Below are 11,383 nucleotides of genomic sequence, written 5' to 3' on the forward strand. Positions count from 1 at the left end.
AAGAATTCAGAGGAGATTCAAATATTTCTCATAGATAAACTTGATCATAAACCCACAATTCATTGGATCTCGACAAACACACCACAAAAAGAGTTTACATCGAATAGATCTCCACAAGAGAGGGGGAGAACATTGTATTGAGATCCAAAAAGAGAGAAGAAGCCATCTAGCTAATAACTATGGACCCGAAGGTCTGTGGTAAACTACTCACAACTCATCGGAGGGGCTATGGTGTTGATGTAGAAGCCCTCCGTGGTCGATTCCCCCTCCGGCAGAGCGCCGACGAAGGCTCCAAGATGGGATCTCACGGATACAGAAGGTTACGGTGGTGGAAATTGTGTTTCGTTGGCTCCCTGGATGTTTTCGGGGTACGTAGGCTTATATAGGAGGAAGAAGTACGTCGGTGGCCGCCCGAGGGGCCCACGAGACAAGGGGGCGCGCCCTACCCTCTCGTGACCGCCTCGGCTGCTTCTTGACTTGCACTCCAAGTCCTCTGGATCACGTTCATTCCAAAAATCACGCTCCCGAAGGTTTCATTCCGTTTGGACTCCGTTTGATATCCCTTTTTTCGAAATACTGAAATAGGCAAAAAAACAGCAATACGGGTTGGGCCTCCGGTTAGTAGGTTAGTCCCAAAAATGATATAAATGTGTAAAATAAAGCCCATAAACACCCAAAAGGGGTAATATAATAGCATGAAACAATCAAAAATTATAGATACGTTGGAGACGTATCAAGCATCCCCAAGCTTAATTCCTGCTCGTCCTCGAGTAGGTAAATGAAAAAAAGAGAATTTTTGATGTGGAATGCTACCTAGCATAATTCTCAATGTAATTTTCTTTATTGTGGCATGAATGTTCAGATCCAAATGATTCAAATAAAAGTTCATATTGACATAAAAATAGTGATACTTCAAGCATACTAATCAAAGTAATCATGTCTTCTCAAAATAACATGGCCAAAGAAAGTTATCCCTACAAAATCATATAGTTTGGCTGTTGCTCTATCTTCATCACACAAAGTATTTAAGCATGCACAACCCCGATGACAAGCCAAACAATTGTTTCATACTTTAATAATCTCAAACTTTTTTAACTTCCACGCAATACATGAGCGTGAGTCATGGACATAGCATTATATGTGGAGTAGAATGGTGGTTGTGGAGAAGACAAAAAAGGAGAAGATAGTCACACATCAACTAGGCGTATCAACGGGCTATGGAGATTCCCATTAATAGATATCAATGTGAGTGAGTAAGGATTGCCATGCAACGGATGCACTAGAGCTATAAATATATGAAAGCTCAACAAAAACTAAGTGGGTGTGCATCCAACTCGCTTGCTCACGAAGACCTAGGGCATTTTGAGGAAGCCCATCATTGGAATATACAAGCCAAGTTCTATAATGAAAAATTCCCACTAGTATATGAAAGTGACAACATATGAGACTCTATCATGAAGATCATGGTGCTACTTTGAAGCACAAGTGTGGAAAAAGAGATAGTAGCATTGTCCCTTCTCTCTTTTTCTCTCATTTTATTTTATTTTCTTTTCTTTTTTTTTCTTTTTGTAAAGTCCGAAGTCTCATCCCGACTTGTGGGGGAATCATAGTCTTCATCATCCTTTCCTCACTAGGACAATGCTCTAATAATGAAGATCATCACACTTTTATGGATTTACAACTCAAGAATTACAACTCAAAGCTAGAACAAGATATGACTCTATATGAATGCCTCCGGTGGTGTACAGGGATATGCAATGAATCAAGAGCGACATGTATGAAAATTATGAAGGTGGCCTTGCCACAAATACGATGTCAACTACATGATCATGCAAAGAGCAATATGACAAAAGTAATGCGTGTCATATGAACGGAACGGTGGAAAGTTGCATGGCAATATATCTCGGAATGGCTATGGAAATGCCATAATAGGTAGGTATGGTGGCTGTTTTGAGGAAGGTATATGGTGGGTGCATGGTACCGGCGAAAGTTGTGCGGCACAAGAGAGGCTAGCAATGGTGGAAGGGTGAGGGTGCGTACAATCCATGGACTCAACATTAGTCAAAAGAACTCATATACTTATTGCAAAAATCTAGAAGTCATCAAAAACAAAGTACTACGCGCATGCTCCTAGAGGGATAGATTGGTAGGAAAAGACCATCGCTCGTCCCCGACCGCTACTCATAAGGAAGACAATCAATAAATAAAATTGTGCCCCAACTTCATCACAAAGCGGTTCACCATACGTGCATGCTACGGGAATCACAACCCTCAACACAAGTATTTTTCATAATCACCTCAACTAGCATGACTTTAATATCACTACCTCCATATCTCAAAACAATTATCAAGCATCAAATTGATCATAGCATCCAATTCACTTTCTATGATAGTTTTTATTATACCCAACTTGGATGCTCATCATTCTAGGGCCAAATTTGTAACCATAGCAAATACCATGCTGTTCTAAAAGACTCTCAAAATAATATAAGTGAAGCATGAGAGACTAGCAATTTCTTCAAAATTAATCCACCACCGTGCTCTAAAAGATATAAGTGAAGCACTAGAGCAAAAACTATCAAGCTCAAAAGATATAAGTGAAGCACATAGAGCATTCTAGCAAATTCTAATCAAGTAGCCTTCTCCCAAAAGGTGTGTACAGCAAGGATGATTGTGGTAAACTAAAAGGCAAAGACTAATATAATACACGACGCTCCAAGCAAAACACATATCATGTGGCAAATAAAAATATAGCTCCAAGTAAAGTTACCAATGAACGAAGACGAAAGAGCCAAGCTTAGGCTTTTGGCTATCCTTGATATCTTGGGGTGCCATGGGCATCCCCAAGCTTAGGCTCTTGCCACTCCTTATTCCATAGTCCATAAAAGCTTTACCCAAAACTTGAAAACTTCACAACATAAAACTCAACAGGAAATCTTATAAGCTCCGTTAGTGAAAGAAAACAAAACCACCACATAAGGTACTGTAATGAACTCATTCTTTATTTATTTTGGTGTTAAACCTACTGTATTCCAACTTATCTATGGTTTATAAACTATTTTACTAGCCATAGATGCATCAAAATAAGCAAACAACACATGAAAAACAGAATATGTCAAAAACAGAACAGTTTGTAGAAATCTGTAACTAACGCAAACTTCTGGAACTCTAAAAATCCTACCAACATAGGAAGTTTTGTACAATTTGTCTGTTGATCAGCAGCAAAAAGAATCAATGTAAAAGCACGTTTCTGTGATTTAACAAAACTAAATTCGTGCGTGCAAAGTTTCTGTTTTTCAGCAGAATCAAATCAACTATCATCATAGGTTATCCTATAGGTTCTACTTGGCACAAACACTAATTAAAAGATAAAAACACATCTAAACAGAAGGTAGATGCAAGATTTATTAAATAACAGAAAAGAAAAATATTGGGTTTCCTCACAACAAGCGCTTTTCTTTAAAGCCCTTTTTAGCTAGGCATTGAGATTTCAATGATGCTCACATGAAAGACAAGAATTGAAGCACAAAGAGAGCATCATAAAACACGTGAGAAAAACATCTAAGTCTAACATACTTCCTATGCATAGGCATATTATAAGCAAACAAATTTGTAAGGCAAGCAAAAACTAGTATACGCAAGGAAGAAGAAAGAGACGATAGCAATCTCAACATGACGAGAGGTAATTTAATAAGATAAAAATTTCTACGACCATATTTTCCTCTCTCATAATAATTACATGTAGGATCATAGGCAAATTCAACAAAATATCTATCACAAAACATATTCTCAACATGATCCATATGCATGCAAAGTTGACACTCTTCCAAGATAGTGGGATTAACATTAACTAAAGTCATGACCTTTCCGAACCCACTTTTATCAAAAATATCATAAGATTGAACATACTCCAAATATGTGGGATCTAAATTTGACACTCTTCCAAACCCACTTTCAATATTATTGCAAACACTATTATCAATCTCATATTCATCATGGGGCTTAAATAAATTTTCAAGGTTATAAGAAGAATCACCCCAATCATAATCATTGGAACAAGTAGTAGGCATAGCAAAACTAGCATCCCCAAGCTTAGGGTTTTGCATATTATTAGCATAATTGACATCAAGAGAATTTATAGGAAAATCATTGCAATCATGCTTTTTATTCAAGGAGTTATCATGAATCTCTTCATAAATTTCTTCATCGTAATTTTCAGATTCACAAATTTTGAGCAAAGCTTCATAAAGATAATCTAGTGCACAAAACTCACTAGCAATTGGTTCATCATAATTGGATCTCTTAAAAAGATTAGCAAGCGGATGAGGATCCATAGATCGTAGGTTCTCTGTTTAGCAATAAATAAGCATCTATTCCAACCAAACAAGCAAACGAAAGGGCAAGCAAAAGAGAGAGGAGAAGATTGGGAAAGAGAGGGCGAATAAAACGGCAAGGGTGAAGTGGGGGAGAGGAAAACGAGAGGCAAATGGCAAATAATGTAAATGCGAGGGAGATGGGTTTGTGATGGGTACTTGGTATGTCTTGACTTGAGCGAAGACATCCCCGGCAACGGCGCCAGAAATCTTTCTTGCTACGTCTTGAGCTTGCATTGGTTTTCCTTGAAGAGGAAAGGGTGATGCAGCAATAGTAGCATAAGTATTTCCCTCAGTTTTTGAGAATCAAGGTATCAATCCAGTAGGAGGCTCCATAAAAGTCCCACGCACCTACACAAACAAACAAAGAACTCGCAACCAATGCAATAAAGGGGTTGTCAATCCCTTCACGGCCACTTGCGAAAGTGAGATCTAATAGAGATAGTATGATAAGATAAATATATTTTTGGTATTTTATAAGATAGATGCAAAAAGTAAAGATACAAATAAAAGTACATTGAAAGCAAATATGATAAGAGATAGATCCGGGGGCCATAGGTTTCACTAGTGGCTTCTCTCAAGATAGCATAAGTATTACGGTGGGTGAACAAATTACTGTCGAGCAATTGATAGAAAAACGAATAATTATGAGATTATGTAGGCATGATCATGTATATAGGCATCACATCCGCAACAAGTAGACCGACTCCTGCCTGCATCTACTACTATTACTCCACACATCGACCACTCCTGCCTGCATCTAGAGTATTAAGTTCATAAGAATAGAGTAACGCCTTAAGCAAGATGACATGATGTAGAGGGATAAACTCATGCAATATGATATAAACCCCATCTTTTTATCCTTGATGGCAACAATACAAACGTGCCTTGCAACCCTTTCTGTCACTGGGTAAGGACACCGCAAGATTGAACCCAAAGCTAAGCACTTCTCCCAAGGCAAGAAAGATCAATCTAGTAGGCCAAACCGAACTGATAATTCGAAGAGACTTGCAAAGATAACTCAATCATACATAAAAGAATTCAGAGGAGATTCAAATATTTCTCATAGATAAACTTGATCATAAACCCACAATTCATCGGATCTCGACAAACACACCGCAAAAAGAGTTTACATCGAATAGATCTCCACAAGAGAGGGGGAGAACATTGTATTGAGATCCAAAAAGAGAGAAGAAGCCATCTATGGACCCAAAGGTCTGTGGTAAACTACTCACAACTCATTGGAGGGGCTATGGTGTTGATGTAGAAGCCCTCCGTGGTCGATTCCCCCTCCGGCAGAGCGCCGGCGAAGGCTCCAAGATGGGATCTTGCGGATACAGAAGGTTACGGTGGTGGAAATTGTGTTTCATTGGCTCCCTGGATGTTTTCGGGGTACGTAGGCTTATATAGGAGGAATAAGTACGTCGGTGGCCGCCCGAGGGGCCCACGAGACAGGGGGCGCGCCCTGTAGGGGGGCGCGCCCTACCCTCTCATGGCCGCCTCGGCTGCTTCTTGACTTGCACTCCAAGTCCTCTAGATCACGTTCGTTCCAAAAATCACGCTCCCGAAGGTTTCATTCCGTTTGGACTCCATTTGATATTCCTTTTCTTCGAAATACTGAAATAGGCAAAAAACAGCAATACGTGTTGGGCCTCCGGTTAGTAGGTTAGTCCCAAAAATGATATAAATGTGTAAAATAAAGCCCATAAACATCCAAAAGGGGTAATATAATAGCATGAAACAATCAAAAATTATAGATACATTGGAGACGTATCACGTAGCCGTTTCGTTGCCAACTTCCAGGGCACTCGCAACCGCCCCCCGGCCGCGGGTGACCTGTGCTGCATCAAGCAGCAGCGTGGAGAGACCCTGCAGAAATACATCCAGCGCTTCAACAACGCCCGCCTCAAGATCCCCAAGGTGATGGACGAGGCCATCATCTCAGGGTTCTCTGATGGCGTCCGCAATGTCAAGTTGAAGGAGGAGCTCGCCATCCACGAGGATCTGAGCACATCTCTGGAGCTGTTCAACCTAGCGACCAAGTGCGCAAGAGCTGAGGAAGGACGCCTCTCCTTCCTCGAGCTTCCAGCTGCTGATCCAGAAGAGAAGAAAACCAAGGCCAAGGACGTGAAGCGCAAAGGAGCGGCCGTGCTCGCAGTAGAACCAAACACGAAGCATGGCAGGGGCCAGCCGGAGTCGTCCAAGGGCAGCCGACCATTCTGAGCCTACCACAATCTCCACACCCACAACACCAACGAGTGCCAGGAGCTCAGAGCCGTTCGAGAAGGACTTTGGTCGACGCCTCGAGCGCAATGACCGGGCCTACGACCGAGGGGGACGACGAGGCGGAGGACGATGGGACAACCGAGGCCCTCGCCAGGAGTGGCGTGACCGACCTCGTGAAGATCGCTGGCAGGACCAGCCTCGCGAGGGAGCTTGGAGGGATCAGCCTCGCGAGGATTGCCCACAAGGCAACGCAGGCCTTCCTCCTCTGCCGCCACCACTAAGAAGGAACGACGACCACCACCAGGATGAGGGGGCTGGGGGCTTCTAGGAGCCATGTGCTATCGCTTGCATCTTGGGCGGTGCCCATGCCCCAGCCTCTCAACACATCTTCAAGCAGTTTGCTCGCGAGGTGAATGCAGTCCTCCCCAAGCTCGAGGCCACGCGCCCGCTCAGGTGGTCCAAGTGCGCCATCACTTTCAGCTTAGTAGATCAACTCAAGTGTGCGGCTACCGTTGGCGTCCTCCCGATGCTTTGTTCCCCAGTCATCAGCAACGTGCAAGTCACCAGGACCCTCATCGATGGCGGCACAGGGCTCAACGTTCTGTCCGTCGAGATGTTCAACAACCTTCAAGTGCCATGTGATCAACTTCAGCCTACCAAGCCTTTCTCAGGAGTTACTGACGGCTCCACTACCCCGATAGGGCAGGTCCGCCTCCCTGTCACTTTCGGGCAGCGCAACAACTACCACACCGAGCTCATCGACTTTGACATTGCCCACATCCGCTTGCCCTACAATGCCATCCTCGGATATCTAGCCCTGGCCAAGTTCATGGCGGTGACCCACCACGGCTACAACGTCCTCAAGATGCCAGGAAGCGGCGGAATCATCATAGTCCCCTGTGAAGAGAAGGATGCGGTGTGCTCCCTCGAGCGCGCCTTCCAAGCTACATCAATCGAGGACCCGAACAGCAAGGGCGAGAACCCTCCTGAGGCAGTCCCCAAGAAGAAGAAGACATCGCCCAGTTCAAGGCCTCAGGAAGTTGGCATCTCAGGAGGTGTCGCATCAGGATCCGCGCCCATGCAAGGGGCGCCTCCTTCCATCGCATAGGAAGGCGCGCCTGGCACCCTCCTCGGGCAGGGCTCGGGGGCTCTCTTCTGGAGGGTCTCAGACTTTGCCAAGATCACGAGGGAGGCGCTCAGGCACCACTTGGAGGCGTGCTTCGCAACACATTTCCCTCGGGAAGGCATGGGGCAAGGAAAGCCCAACCCTCAGGAGTTCATCACCAAGGCCACGCAGGAGCTTCAAGAAGCAAGAGTCATACGCGGCGATCGCTATTTGCCTGGCGTAGCTCCCCATCCAGGCGAGGATGGTGGGCTGTGCGTCTGCATTGATGTCCCAGGGCTCAACCGAGCCGCATCTCAGGAACGCCTCTGGCCTTCGCGCGTGGGAAGTTGTGAGGGTCCGCCGCACAGCTATGTTCGCATGCCTTTCGGCCTGCCGAACACGGCTGTCACCCACCAGCGCCATCTGCGGAGCATTCTGGCGGCTCAGGAGGCCAGGCATCACACGGTCCTGGCAGATATGGAGATGGTCCTCAAGGAACCACCTGGATCCCCAGAGCCTCCCGAGGCTCAGGGCTCCGATGGCTCATGAGGGTTGGCCTCTCCGCTGCGCACCTTCAGCTACTCCAACACCTCCTCTACAATGGTATCAGGTGACGTCTTCCGAGTTCATTTCAGATGGGAGCGCCCTCAGGGCTGCATCATTCCCAGGCCGCATGGGCCCGTCCCTGCGGCATGTATCCCTTTTGCTTAAGTCCTTAGTTTACCTTGCTGGGGGCGCCCCTCGGGCTGCATCATCCCCAAGCCGCTCGGGCCTGACCCAGTGGCATGTATCCCTCTTGCATTTATCTAAGCTAATTTGCCTCTCATGCTTAACCTGCCTGTGATTATCGCCTGATCGATTGACACCTGCCACTGGAGCCGCTCACGCTGTCACGACGCTTGCGCATGGGTCTATCCCTACAACGTCGACAAATCTGAGTGGTCGAGCTCTGGCCCATGATAGCCCCGCAAGCGTCACCTCACCAGGCCCTCAGTGCCCTCACCACTCTCTCGGAGCAACCCATGGCCAGCCAACAATCATAATGGCGACCCACACTTTTCTCATGATTGGTTCACAGGAACCTCCTGAGGTCTACAACGGGTGGCACCACGAGCTCTCTCTCTATATATCTCCCACGCGATCTGCTTGCGCGTTAAAAGGGGGGCTCCTGAGCATTGCGACTCAGGAGCTCTTATTGGCTCTCCAGTCCTCACCCCCTGGCCTTGTCCACGGCATCGCGACCTGGCATACCAGCGGCGGCTGAGCTCACTCGAGGGCCGGGACTTGAGGATGTAGAGCACAAAGGAGAATATGGGGAAGAGAGGGGAAGCTCGCGAGGGCCTAACCCAGCTACATCCCAGTGGCCAATGCACAAGTCCGGCGCAACGGGAAGGAATGGCTCTATGTTTTTGAGATAAGTTTCGCACCTGGAATAGCTAATCGATGCGGCACAGAATCTCCACTTAATGCGGCTCTGTGATGGCAACGTTGCCTTCCTTTCTCACCTTTCGGCGATTGCTTGCATGCTAAAGGGGACCTCCTGAGCATCGCGCCTCAGGGGCTCTTACTGGACCTCGGGCCGCTCACCTCCTGGCCTTGACCACGGCATCGCGACCTAGCATACCAGCGACAGCTGCAGCCTACCTGGGGACCGGGACCTGTCAGCGTAGAGCGCTAAAACCTTCGTGAGGTTAGAAAGGGGGAACCAAGCCGGAACAAGACAAGCATTCAGGTGATTTCATAATAAGGATAATATCTACAAAAGACATCGCGAACCCCTTACATGCCCCCGCGGGGTGTTTTCTTGATTCCTCGCAGGGAACAAGAGACAAGATTCCTAAGGAGTTCTAACTACATGCGCCTCCATGGCCGACGCCATCATCAATAGTGGGCCACGGGAGGCCGGCGCCAACCCCATCTGGATCAGCTGTGGCGACGGTTTGATGCAGCCGCCTTGCTCCGAGCATGGCGTGAGCTCGGGGGCACGTAGCTGTCGTCGCTCGTCTCCGGAGTCACGAAGAGCTCGGGAGAGTCGCTGGACTCCCAAGCATCGATGCTGCTGCCGGAGGAGCCGGTAGGGAAGCGAGCGGCAGGCCTGGCCCCTGCCACGTCGATGTCCCGACTGCCTCCTCTGGGGCAGCACTCCAGGTGGCGGTCTTCTGCGTCGAAGACCTTGAAGAGCATCAAGGAGGCGCCATCGTATTCAAAATGAATCATGAGGGCACCCCCTGTTCAGCAGACTCGGGCGACCTCACCCCAGCCTCAGGTCATGAAGACCTTGCCTGGAGCAACGACTTCAACCTCCGCTCCGGTCACCGGAGCACCACAGTCGGTGTGTTGCAGCCAAAGCTCGAGAGGCCCCCTCGACGCCATGTCTATGGCGAAGAATGAAGGGAAGCAGATCCAGGTGCTTGAAGGCATCGCAGCGTGCAGCACGAGCTCGCGAGAGGAGTCCGCGGCATGGACTCCAGGAGCAACGACGCGCGCCGCCATGGCTCGCCGTCCATGCTTGTGGCGTGGGCGGCGTCGCTCACCGTCTCTTTCTCCAGGGCCCTCGGCCCAGGCGTACAAGGGTAGCGGGAACCCAGGAGGTGGCCGCTCGCACCAAGGCCTCGTCATCTCCAGCCTCGCAACCTCGTCACGGCGGCATGGGATCGGCCGTTTCTTAGGGGGAGCGGGTCAGGCCCCTCCCAGGGGGCCTTCCCCTTCTCTTCGGCTGAGAATCTGCGGATCGGTGCCATTGGCGTCAAGAATGGAGGGGAAGCAAGGGAGAAGGAGCAGACGGAGCTAGAAGAGATGGACAACAGGGGCTCTCGCCCCTCTGTACTTATAGCCCAAGGAAGGCCAACCGTCGACCTCCACAATCGCAGGTAATCATGACTCTTTTTTCATGCAGCAGGGACTCGTCAAATCAGACAGTTGCTAAGGCAGCGTGGGGAAGCGGAGACGCCCACGTCCAATCAATCGCCACGCGGCGACCAAGACCGCATGCTGTTGGGGCCCACGGCGCTCCGCACTTTCCCTTTGGCTTCGCTGCTAAGCCAAGTCCGAGCACGCCTTGGGCCCGAGGGCTACTGTCGGTGTTCTGGGAACGGGGGTCCCCAGACTTGCCTGCCTGCGGCCTGCAGCGTGGCTCAACCAATGGCCCAGTACGGCCCGTGTTGATCAACCCAAGCTCAAGACCCTCCGAGGGGCCAAGCCTCACGGGGCGGATGATGCAAGGCATCCTCAGAGACGACCTCGCCAGGCAGGCTCGCGAGGAGGCGGAGAGATCAAGGCGAGGGGTACCTCGTGAGGTACCCATGACGCAAGCCATGACGATCAAGACCAGGCGGGTGCTAGGCGGGCGCCAGCCTGCGCAGTGTCCTCATTTCCTCTTTGGTGCAAAGGAGGCAAGCGCAGGCGCGGAGTACCAAGGCATCAGGCAAAGGTTTCCATATCGGTGCAACAAGACCAAGACCAGCAGGGCGGCGGGATGGAGGTCGCCATGGAGCCCAAGACGGCGTCATCACCGGCACCTTTGGCAGTCGAAGACCACCTTTAGTCAGGATAACTTGTACTAGTTGTCCCCTTTCAAAATGGTCGTTGTTGGCTCCCTTCCCGCTCAATATTTGGGAAGAGGACCAGGGCCTCTATAAATAGAGCTAGCCACCACAGTAGAAGGCAATCTAACATGATC

Source organism: Triticum aestivum, chromosome 3B (assembly GCF_018294505.1).
Source record: "Triticum aestivum cultivar Chinese Spring chromosome 3B, IWGSC CS RefSeq v2.1, whole genome shotgun sequence".
Classification (NCBI taxonomy): domain Eukaryota; kingdom Viridiplantae; phylum Streptophyta; class Magnoliopsida; order Poales; family Poaceae; genus Triticum; species Triticum aestivum.